This window comes from Sinocyclocheilus rhinocerous, unplaced genomic scaffold, assembly GCF_001515625.1.
Source record: "Sinocyclocheilus rhinocerous isolate Xijiao unplaced genomic scaffold, SAMN03320098_v1.1 scaffold615, whole genome shotgun sequence".
Lineage (NCBI taxonomy): Eukaryota > Metazoa > Chordata > Actinopteri > Cypriniformes > Cyprinidae > Sinocyclocheilus > Sinocyclocheilus rhinocerous.
Genome location: NW_015631049.1, coordinates 1,159,239 through 1,171,247, shown reverse-complemented (window position 1 = coordinate 1,171,247; position 12,009 = coordinate 1,159,239).

Sequence of the window (12,009 nt, the reverse complement as noted above, 5' to 3'; positions counted from 1 at the left end):
ATTATTGCATATTTTAGTAGCATGTACTGTATACACTAAGAAGTCTGGGTTCAGTACAATTTTTTCATTTGTTTGTTTTGTTTTTGAGAGAAATCAATACTTTTCTTAGGCATCAAACATGACAGTGAAAACTTCAACATTGTTACAAAAGATTTCTATTTTAAATAAATGTTTAAAAATGCTACAAAAAACTGTATCACAGTTTCCACTAAAATATTAAGCAGCAAAACTTTTTTAACATTGATAAGAAAAAATAGTTTCTGTAGCATCATGCGACACTAAAGACTAGTAATGGCTGCTGAAAATTCAGCTTTGCATCACAGGAATAAATTAAAATTTTAATTATACAAAAAAAAAATTGTAATACTATTTTACATTTTTGATCAAATGAGTGCAGCCTTGAGTGAGTATTAGAGACTTCTTTCAAAAACTTTAAAAAACCCAAACTTTTGATCAGCATTAGTTTATAGCCTACAGCACAGAACATGTTATGTTGTTGATTTCATCCATCCCGTTTCTTTTATTGATTTTCTTTCACTATACAACATGAAATCATACTAAATGTGTCATTTCAGCCCTCATGCCTGCCGTGACCCTGCAGTAGCTGTCAGGTCCACATGCTCAATTGGTTAGTTGTATTAAGCAGAACAGTCTAACCTCCATCTGTCCACCCACCCCTACAGAGAGACAGATTATAGATGTGACCACTGACTCTCAATGTTTACCCCTTCCCTCCAAATCTGTAATATTGATATTGCCCACACACACAGAGAGAGGAAATAGATAGATTCTTTCCCCTGTAGTGAAAGGCAAACACAAGTCAATTGACATGAACTACTAACCCAATCTCTTGCCCCCTGTGGCACAGTCCAGATTGCTAATCACTGAATGATTTGCTTGTCATACCGAATTGGAAAATTACAGTTTGATAGCTCAAAGGCTGTTGGCTCACAGCAATGATTTTAGTTAATATATTTAAAATGTATAATGATAATACATAATTCAGTCAACAGTCTTTGAACTATCAAAATCACACGGCATAGAGAGTAAAGGAGAGAGAAATAGCGAAACATTAACTGGCTGCATGATTTCTCATAATAATATGTGATAGTATTGCTAACACAAAAAGCTTATTTGCCTCTGGAATAGCATTTTTTGTGAGTGTGTTTTTAGAATGAAAGTTGCTAACAAATTCCTGCTTAAGCTAAGATCCGTCAAACAAATAAACTCACATCCTAGTGTTGTGTGTAGTCCTAGTGTTTAATTTTTTAAAACGTTTTTTTTAAACACACAACAGTTTCAAAATGTATATTTCTGGTAACTCGTTGTCTCTTGTGTTAACCACAAGAAATGATTTCACTAAAAACTGCTAACTCTTTTCAGGGTTTTTCATGTGAGAATATTGTTAACCTAGAAATCGTTCCACAAATAATTTCCACTGGATATTCAGAATGGCATTTTTGTGTGGATTTAAATATGCAAGTTGTTAACGTTCGGACTACAATAATTTGTCAAGTACGTACACTGCTGTGCAAAAATTTGGAGTTGGCAAGATTTTTTTATGTTTATGCAAGTGTCTTACGCTCACCAAGGCTGCATTTATTTGATCAAAACTACAGTAAAAATAGTAATATTGTGAAATATTGTTACAATTTAATATAACTGTTTTGTTTTAAAGGGGTCATATTATGGTGCTAAAAAGAACATTATTTTGTGTATTTGGTGTAATGAAATGTGTTTATGCGGTTTAAGGTTAAAAAAACACATTATTTTCCACATACTGTACATTATTGTTTCTCCTCTATGCCCCGCCTTTCTGAAATGCGTTGATTTTTACAAAGCTCATCGGTCTGAAAAGCGAGATGTGCTCTGATTGGCCAGCTATCTAGTGTGTTGTGATTGGCCGAATACCTCAAGCGTGTGACGGAAATGTTACGCCCAATATGCCGATGATGCGTCTAGCCTGCCGCAAATTCTATAAGAAGAAAAGAATATCTCTTTGGATTTGAGACTTTAGTCTTTGCAACTTTACAGATCTTTTTTATGCACCAAGAGCTTGTAACACTCCAAAGAGAAAGGAAAAATTTAAATCGCATCATATGACCCCTTTAAAATTTAATTTATCATGTGATTGCAAAGTTGAATTTTCAGCAGCCAATAGTCTTCAGTGTCACACGATCCTTCAGTAATCATTCTAATATGCTGACTTTGTGCTCATAAAACCTTTCTTATTTTTTATCAATGTTAAAACAGTTGTTCTGCTTTATAATTTGTGGTACATTGCCTAATAATTTGTGGAAACTGTGGTACATTTGTCATAGAATAGAACAGGTGTGGCCAACGTCAGTCCTGGAGAGCCACAGTCTTGCAGAGTTTTGCTCCAACCTTGATAAAAACTCAACTGCCTGTTGCTTTCTAGTAACTCTTAGACTTTGATTAGCTTGTTCATGTGTGTTTGATTAGGGTTGGAACGAAACGCTGCAGGTATGACGTTGGTTTTGGGTTTTGTTTCTAGATCCATCTTCCGGTGAGGAGTTGTATTTGCTGCTTTCATTCCTGGTCCCTGTCTGGATTTTGTTCCCTGTTCCTGGCTGGATTATCTTTGTCTATGTTTTTCGTTAATACAATTTTGCTGCATTTAGATCCTTGCCTGACCTTGCCCTTACCACCACAGTTACAGACCTAAACACCACATGACTAGACTAAACCAATGAAAACATGACACATAAACAGACAGCACAAGAGGATACAGGGAAGCACATGAAAACAAGTCTATGACAAATTTCATAATAAGAGACATGAAAACAATGAACAAAAAACAAAACCATCGTTACAGCAGCACTGTGGCTCTCAGGGACCAACGATGGCCACCCCTGGAATAGAAAGTTTAAAACAACAGCATTTATTTGAAGTTAAAAATTGCAACAATGTAAATGTCTTTGCTGTCAATTTAATGCATCATTCTTCTTTAAAAAAAATATTTTGAATGGAAGTGTAAATTCACATCCTAGTGCTAGTAGTAATCCATATACTGTAGCATTCTCTATCAACTTGCATTTTTAAAGCACATAACTACTTCAAAACTCACACTGTAAAAAATTAGCGTAATCTTAACTGTAAAATATTTTAAAATATTGCTACAGAAAAAAATTGTTAATAGGTTAACAAGTTCCTATACTTTATACAGGGAAAAAATAAAAAAGATCTAACCAGAAATTTCATGTAATTTTACGGTAAAATGCTATTAATTGAACAGTTTTTAGAAGTAAAAATTAACGAATAAACATACAATTTAGTCAAAAACTCTAAACTGATATTCCCAGAATTCCCTGCATGACATTTGAAAGTATTTTGTTTAAATAACCATGTTATTTAATAGTTTTTGTTATCAGTTATGTACATTATGTTGCATCTTCTGTTGTTTAATGAATGTTTATTGCATTATTTAAGTGTTGTGTGTTACCATGATGGTGTTTTGTGTTTGTGTGAATGACCTTTTTTGTATTATATACTTCAGCTTGTGGAAAAGCTACTTGTGATGAACTTTAATTCTTCATGTGGCGTTCTCTTTTACCACCTGCTTTATGGTGGTTGTCAGTATATGTTAAAGGTATAAAACAGATTTTAGTAGCAGTGTGTGTTGTTGAATTTATTGGTTTACATTCACATTTACTTGTTTGTAAATTACAGTTCTATACTGTAAAATTTACAGTTTGTTCTGTAAATGTTTTATTCTGGCAACCACAGCTGCCAAAATTATTTGGAAGAAATTACAGTGCACATGTGGTACGTGTATTTTCCATTGTCTCTTCGAGTAATGTTAACTACAGAAATGACTGTACTCAATCGAAAACCGTTATTCTGAAATTATTAGAAATTCCTGAGAGAACCCATAGTAAAAATGGCAATTCAGTGGACTTTAGAACTATACAAACTGAAGAGAACTAGACACAATCTATATGACAACAATTTCTTGACAACATCCAAAGCCAGAAATGACTGTAAATGAATACACATTTCAAACCATACTGTATTATTTCTCCATCATCCCATTATTAAATTTTGCTCTCTTTACTTTCATCTACATGCTAAATTACCATATCACATACTGTACGAGAAGAGTCAGATCTTCAAGTGCAAATGAGAGCGAGAACGAGGGAGAGGAGGGAGGGATGGAGGGAGATGGAAGTGAGGAAGAGTGAGAGACTGGTGGGGTGCAGGGAGGTTCATGAAGAGACTAATTTGAGGCTTAGTGGGGCGTCCGTGTGCTAAAAACTGAGCAGATTTACTGAAGGTCAGTGTCTATTGGACAGATTGAATGAGATCTTTCAGAAGCATCCAAAGGGACACTTTCTGCACATTTTTCCCTGTTTCTTTCAGTCAACGACAGAGACAATTGCATCCTCTCAGACGCTGTTTAATCCTCTCATTCATTTTCCATTTGCATCCACTAAAGAGGAACAGGAGGGAGTCTTGGAAAAATCTTGAAAGTCGTTTGGCTTTTCCCTGTAGTAAGTCTGGTGAATCTTTGCACGGGTATGTGTGTGTGAGAGACAAATGAGCTGCTGCCAAACGTGACAAAAACATTAAACCATTTGCACCTGCAACCGTGCTCTGCTTCTGTAAACACAAAGCTGTTACCATACCATATACAAAACATAACATAACATTACACTATATTTAATTTTACTGTAAAATGCTGGTAAGTAAAAACTATTAATTACCATATAATTTATGGTGAAAAACAGTAAAATGAGATTCCCATAAGCCCCTGCATTATCAGTAATGTACATTTGGTGTTTCATGTCACATTTTCTATTACTTAGAATGTTTTTTTTTTCTTCATTATTTTAGTGTAATTTGTGTTACCCTGATGGTGTTTTGTCTTCCTGTATGACTCTATATACTGTACAATTATTGGCCTTCTATTGTACCACCTGTATTATCATTTTCAGCAAATTTTAAGGTAAAATGCAGATTTTTGGTAGTTCAAGTAAACTGATATATTACTTAATGAAACAGCACTTAATGAAATATACCGTTCTAAGTTATTAGAACATTAATATGCCATCCCATAACACCTGAAACAATTTTTTTTTTTTTTTTTTACATAATGCCAAATTTCTGGCAACCACCATTGCTGTAAATTTGACAGGATCTTTTTTACAGTAAGGAGGTGTAGAAAGGAAAAAACAATTGAAGCAAAAATTTTAATTTAATAACTGAACATACACTCTACAATTATTTAGAATGTCAAACTGGCAATCAGGTCTATTTCAGTTTTATTATTAACTAATATATACAGTAGAGCTATAGGAGTATGGTAAGACAACATAAAAAAAAATTGTGGTCCGAGTTTTTTTTCATCCTCTACATCAGGGGTTCTCAAAGTCTACATTCAAAGGCCCAAATCTGAATTTTCATCAGTGTCAAAGGTCCGGACCGGAACAATTGGTTATTACAAAACTTGTTTTTAATAAACATACATAACATGCATAACAAATAAACACATTTTTTTTTTTTTGAAAAAATAAAGTGCAAAAGTGGCAAAACAATTAATTTAAGTGTCAGCAATAGAGGTCGGCCAGTGCCGATATTTAGAAATCAGGGCAGCCGATGGCCGATATATGATGCTGATTTTTTGGCCGATATGTTTGGCCGATTTTTTTCCCTTTTTTATCTCATAAAAGCGAGTTTGAGTAAATGATTATTGCAGGGCAAAAGATGGTAATAGTAATAGTAGTAGTAGTAGTAGTAGCCTAATTCATAGTAATAATACATGGCTCAAAGCACCTTCTCAAAACAGTTCTGAAGCATGCTTTTTGTTTGCTGACAGACACCAGCGTTTCCCACAGACTTGCAAACGCAAGTTCATTCTCTGCCAGCAGGAGGCGCTGTTGGAGCGGAGATACAGCGGTTTCCCCGGCAACGGCTGTAATCAAATACAAAACGCTAGGAAAGACGAAATGAAAATGACATCAAAGCTTTTCTGAAGACGGTCGGTTCTTTTCAATTATACATTCATATAAAAACACCCGCGCTGCATTTTAATTTTGAAACGTGCAGTGCTCAGTTTATTCAACGAAGTAGAATCCTTTTGGAAAATCTATTTGTGGCGGTCAGTTTTGATTTTGTGACGGGCCGCCACAAATAACTTAATGTATGGGAAACACTGGACACTGCTATAAGTCAAATGGCCATAATCTACGTGATAACAAAAATAAAAAAATTAAAAATGACTCATATTAGCGGTGAAATGTCGTCCGATTATGTCAAACGTCATAAGCTCACTGGATGTCATGACAACAAATGTCAATATCTCGCCTTCGCTTTCATTTCAGACCATCTCCAAAAAGACATAAAAAAACTAAACATATGATTTACAAGTTTAACATGCGTTTATCAAAGTAGGAAATAATTAGTGTTCTTGAAATATGAAATTGGGGCGGGTTCCGGACTGAATTCCCTCCGGGTCCGGACTTTGAGAAGCACTGCTCTACATGCTTCAATCCTTCAAAGTGCTCACTGTAGAGAAAAAAGCCTTTGGTGGACATACACTCTCCGAAAAAAAGGTACAAAAGTTGTCACTGGAGCGGTACCTTTTCAAAAGGCACACCTTTGTACCTCAAGTGTCCATATTGGTACCTTAAAGGTACATATTAGTACCTAAAAGGTACCACCCCAGTGACAGCTTTTGTACCTTTTTTCTGAGTGTAGATACTAATAGTCACTTCTGAAAACAAGGCACCAATGTTATTTTTTTTCTAAGATACACCAAAGAAAGTGACTAAATGCATTAGTTTTGCTAGGTGCCACTGAGCTCTGAACAATCCAGTCGGATCGGGAACTGAGATAAAATGCTAATATGTGACAGGAAGTCCTTTGATCTCATACCCCGATGATCCTCTTTATTTTTTATTTTTTTTACAAGAGGCCAAGACTCTTGTAGTGTGTGCATGTATTTATACGTGTCTGTGTGTGGTACTGCAGTTGTCTTGTGGTTGTATTCATGAATTAGTCTGCTGGCCGTGTGCAGGATTACTGCGTGCTGCACTAAACTGAGGAGCCTAAATGCAAAAATGTGTAAGAAAATCAACAGAGGTTTGTGTCACTGTATGTGCATCGCTGGGTTTTCTTTTGGTGTGCAATGGCATTCAGGAAAGAGGATTATACTGCACAGTGAGAGGTGACAGTGGAGGGTGTGTATATTAGGGATGCGTTTTTTGTTCTCAGCTACAGAATTTGTGTGTGTGTGTGAGAAAGGGAGAGACTAGCTTTGTTTGCTTGAGAGAGAACAAACTGAAAGACTTACTTAATCAGTAGGTCTGTGAGTCCCTGATAAAGATTAAACACACACTATAGATCCCTATAAGACAATTTGTGTCTATCAGGAGTGATTTGCCAACATAGTCTCACAACAATTTGCAAGTATTTTAAGATTTCATGAGCTGGTTGCAAATTCATATGAATTTGTATGATTTAAATTGTACAGTTTTGTACTGCTCAAGTCTCCCTAATGGTTACGTTTAGGGATGGACCTTCACAATGAAGTTTAACATACAAATCATACATTTGCGTACAAGTCAGATTGTACGAATTCAGAAGAAATTGCAGACTCATTCAATGTATTCTCATGAGATGGAGATGATGATGTATTTATGTCTTTATTTAACAGAATTAACACTTGTAAATCTAGCAGATTTTTCTTTCAATGTAGTTTGTATATTTACACGACCATTCAAAAGTTTGGGGTCAAGCATTTTTTTGGAGAAACAAATTTATACTTTTATTCAATAAGGATGCATTTCATTTCAAATGTTACTAAAGATTTCTATTTTTCAAATACTGTAAATGGTGTTCTTTTGAACTCTTCATTAATCAGAAAACCTTGAAAAAAATGTATCAAGGTTTCCACAACTGTTTTCAACATTGAGAATTATGAAAAATGTTTCTTAAGCATCAGATCAGCATATTAGACTGATTTCTGAAGGATCATGTGACACTGAAGACTGGAGTAATGGCCGCTGAAAATTCAGCTTTGCAATCACAGGAATAAATTACATTTACAAAAAATATTAAAATAGAAAATAGTTTAAATTGTAATAATATTTCACAATATTACTAATCTTACTATATTGCTGATCAAATAAATGCAGCCTTGGTGAGCATAAGAGACTTCTTTAAAAACAGAGAAATCGTTTCTTTGCGAAAAAGGTCAATTTTGCCTGTCACCAAGAACATGTCATCACCTGTCATCACATATTACACAGACTCAAAACAGACACACACAGCTTTCTGTTCTGTTTTTGAAAATCACAATATCCTACGGCTCACTGTTCATGCATACAGTACAGCGCAATCCAGAAAATAACACTATAAAGACAGAAATACTGAAAATCTCCTGGTAAATGTATTCTTTTCTTACGTTATTTGATTAAATGTCACCACCAACAGACAACATAACCCGAGGAACAGGAGCAGCACATTCTGAGGATTAAAGCTGTGAGATGAGGGAATAAAGTGGGAGACATTAGACAGACACTCAGACCCGTAATGGCAGAGTTGATGAGGCTTAGCAGTAATGATAACGCTGATGCTGGAGCAGGAGTGGCAAGACCACAGGGCTCGACACTTACTCCCAACTGTGTAATTATACAACGTACAGAGCAACACCACAGCTCGTTTACAAGGGCTGACTGCTCAAACTAGATGAGGAGCAAATTAATAACCCGTGACTCCGGCAGCAGCAGGGTACAATAACATCACAACTGTGAGGTGACTAAACATGGAAGATTAATCATTTTAAAGTAGTACAGATGTCAGAAATGATGTGGCCAACTGTCCCTGATCAGCCACTTGCATCCGTTCTCATATCCTTTAGTTGAGTTATTTTCACTTTCTTTCAAAGATGAAGATTCTGTCATTATATACTCACCCTAATGTCGATTCAAACATGCATGCTTTTCTACACTCAACGCAAAAGGAGTTTAATGAAAGTGGACCAGAGGTCGTCGAACTCCAAAAGCAATATAAAAGGATCATAAAATAGTCTATATAATTTGCACACTATATTCCAAGAATTTTCAAGCCATTTTATAACTTTGTGTGAGGAAGACATGAAATATCATGCGTGGCAGCCGTGGTCAGCATTCACTTTCATTGTTTGGAAAGAGCAGATTGGATGTTCTGCTATAAACAAACCACTTTTTAAATGATGTTTAGACACAATTGTGAGTAATTTTCAATTTTTTATTCGAAGAGATTTTTTAAGAGTTTATTAGAAGATTCTAACTATAATATTTTTTTGTTGAACCTGCACTAAAAAGACAACTATGGAACCATTGCATCAGTTTTTGTGGCTATGAGGACAAACTGCATATCTTTGTTTTCAATCTGAAGAATAAAACTCTGTAAAAAGCCTAATGAACTGTCTTTGTTCCATGTGATGTGAGAGTTGCATTCACTGAAATACAGTGGAAAAACATGCAAAATTCAAAAACAGCAAAGGTGGCGCTCTCTGCATTAATACTTCTAAACTTAAGTACTCACAACCATTTCTTATTAGATCATGAGGATAATTCTCAATAACGGTCACCTTTCTATCCTTACAGTTTCCTTAATCAGTATTTTTTCACCCACTTGTAAAGTAATTAAACTACTACGAAAGGTACTCTATAAATAAATCAGTAACACTTTACAATATGGTTCCATTTGTTAATGTTAATATTAACGGCATTAGTTGACATGAACTAACAATGATACTTCTAAAGCTACAATATACTTCTAAAGCATTTATTCATCTTGATGTTAATTTTAACATTTTCTAATACATTATTAAAATCAAAAGGTGTATCTGTTAATATTTTTTATGGATTTGAGATAACATGAACTAACAATGAAAACTATTGTGCTTTTATTAACTAATGTTAACAAAGATTAATAAATACTGTAACAATGGGCAATATATTAATGCATTAACTAACATCAACTAATGGGACTTTATTATAAAGTGTTACCAGTAAATGAAGAACTGGTCTATTAACTCCAATGTGTGGCTCATGTAGTTTATAATTGGAATGATTTAGACTCATGAGGGATTATCGAGGATTGCTCCAATAGTGAGCACTAGAGGGCAGCAATGAGAAGGCAGTGGGATTGGGATGAGTAAATTTACCCAGGGAGATTCCTGAGACACTATTATTCATGAATGTTTAATGTGTTTCTTCTCTCTGTGTTTTAATAATTCTGTTAATTAAATCACACCGAGGAAGTACACTCCTGCCCTGCTGCTGTTGTTGATTTAACATATGTTTTACATCTATTTGTCATGTTAGCAACTCAAATTGGCCTGACAATGAATGTTTGATACATTTTATTAAATGTTTTAATACATTTTGATTTATTTTTTTAATGCGTGATTAATGCTACGAATAATTAATATTTTCCTGCGGATCTTACTATTTATTTCCTCTGAAAAATAATTAATTTCCTGTGCACTTTCTCTCTCGCTCTTTTTTTTTTTTTTTTTAGAAATTTACTTCACGAAACACGAAAAGTACAAATCAGCCAGATCTCCAGCTGTGTGTGTTCGTTTGTGTGCCACCCTTGACCTGACTGGACTGACGCCATGTTTTGGACGCTCCTCCTGGCTTTGATCCTACTGCTGTTGCTCCAGGCACAGCTGCTTGTTTGTCTGCATGAACTCCGAGCCTCTCTGACCTCAGTGACTTCAGCGACCCCTTCTGGAAGTTCCAATGCCTCAGCTTTGCAACGTCTGCCAGGAGCCATAATCATCGGGGTGCGCAAAGGAGGCACCAGGGCTGAAGACACTTGAAAACTTGGTTTTCTCTAATAGAAAATAAAGATGGAATGTGGATAGACACCAAGAATTGCATATAAGTAAAATAAAAAAGAAAATGTTACTTCCAGTGGTACTTGAAGCATTGAACAAAAATAATTTGCCAGATGTAATTATTGTAGTCTAATCATTTAATTCTCATGTTTAATCTACTAATTTGTACTTTAAGATTTTATTTTAATTATTGAATAGAAATGTCTATTTTTAAATTAATTGGTTCTTTAAATGAATGAGATATTTCATAATGTCTTAAGTTAATGCACTACAAAATTGTTTTATATTCAATAAATATGTGTACATAAAACACCTGTACATCTAAAACACTGACAATGTTTTCAACACCTCGATCAAAATCAATTTCACTATACACAAATGTCTCTGTTACTTTATGCAGTCTTTTTTTAAATGTTTCCAGCCCTTAATTTCAGGAGGCCTTTTGACAGTACGATAATGAAAACTTGTGCTGCTCAGTATCTTTTTCTGCTGTTGTTATGGCTACTGATGTAACTACATTCTACATCTCATTTAAGTGTACGTGATTTTAAACATATCGATTTTTAAACATATAGTATTCACTTCCTAAGGGTTAAACATTTTAATGGCTACAAAACGACTGATCCACCTTTTAAGAGTCTAACTCACAAGCCGACATTTACTGTCACTACGCTCTATGGTCAATATAAGATAAACCACAAATGAAAAATAATACAGACAACTTTCATATGTTAGAAACAGAAGTTGCTCTTGGCATACAACTTACATGTATACATCTTCAAAGGCAGTGAAGCCTGGAGTTTTGCCATTTGAATCTCTCGCGATATGAACAGGTAAGGATCCTGTAGATGTCGTCAACAGATGTCCGTTGTCCGATAGGTGGCAGTGTTTCATCTGATATGTATAACAGGAACGTCATAAAAACAGCAGAACCAGGTGATTTGAACTTAAAATACAACTTGTGACATACGTCAAAACGTTAATGAAATTTAAAAGTACACTAAGTAACTTGTCTGCTTAAAAACACATAAACAGAAAGAAATAGTTTGAATGTTTAAAACTATTAAAGGCTTAGAGAAATCGATTTTTACAGTAGATAAGACAGGTCCTCCTTCATTGTTGACAATATTTTGAGATCACGTGACGAGCCAACGGAA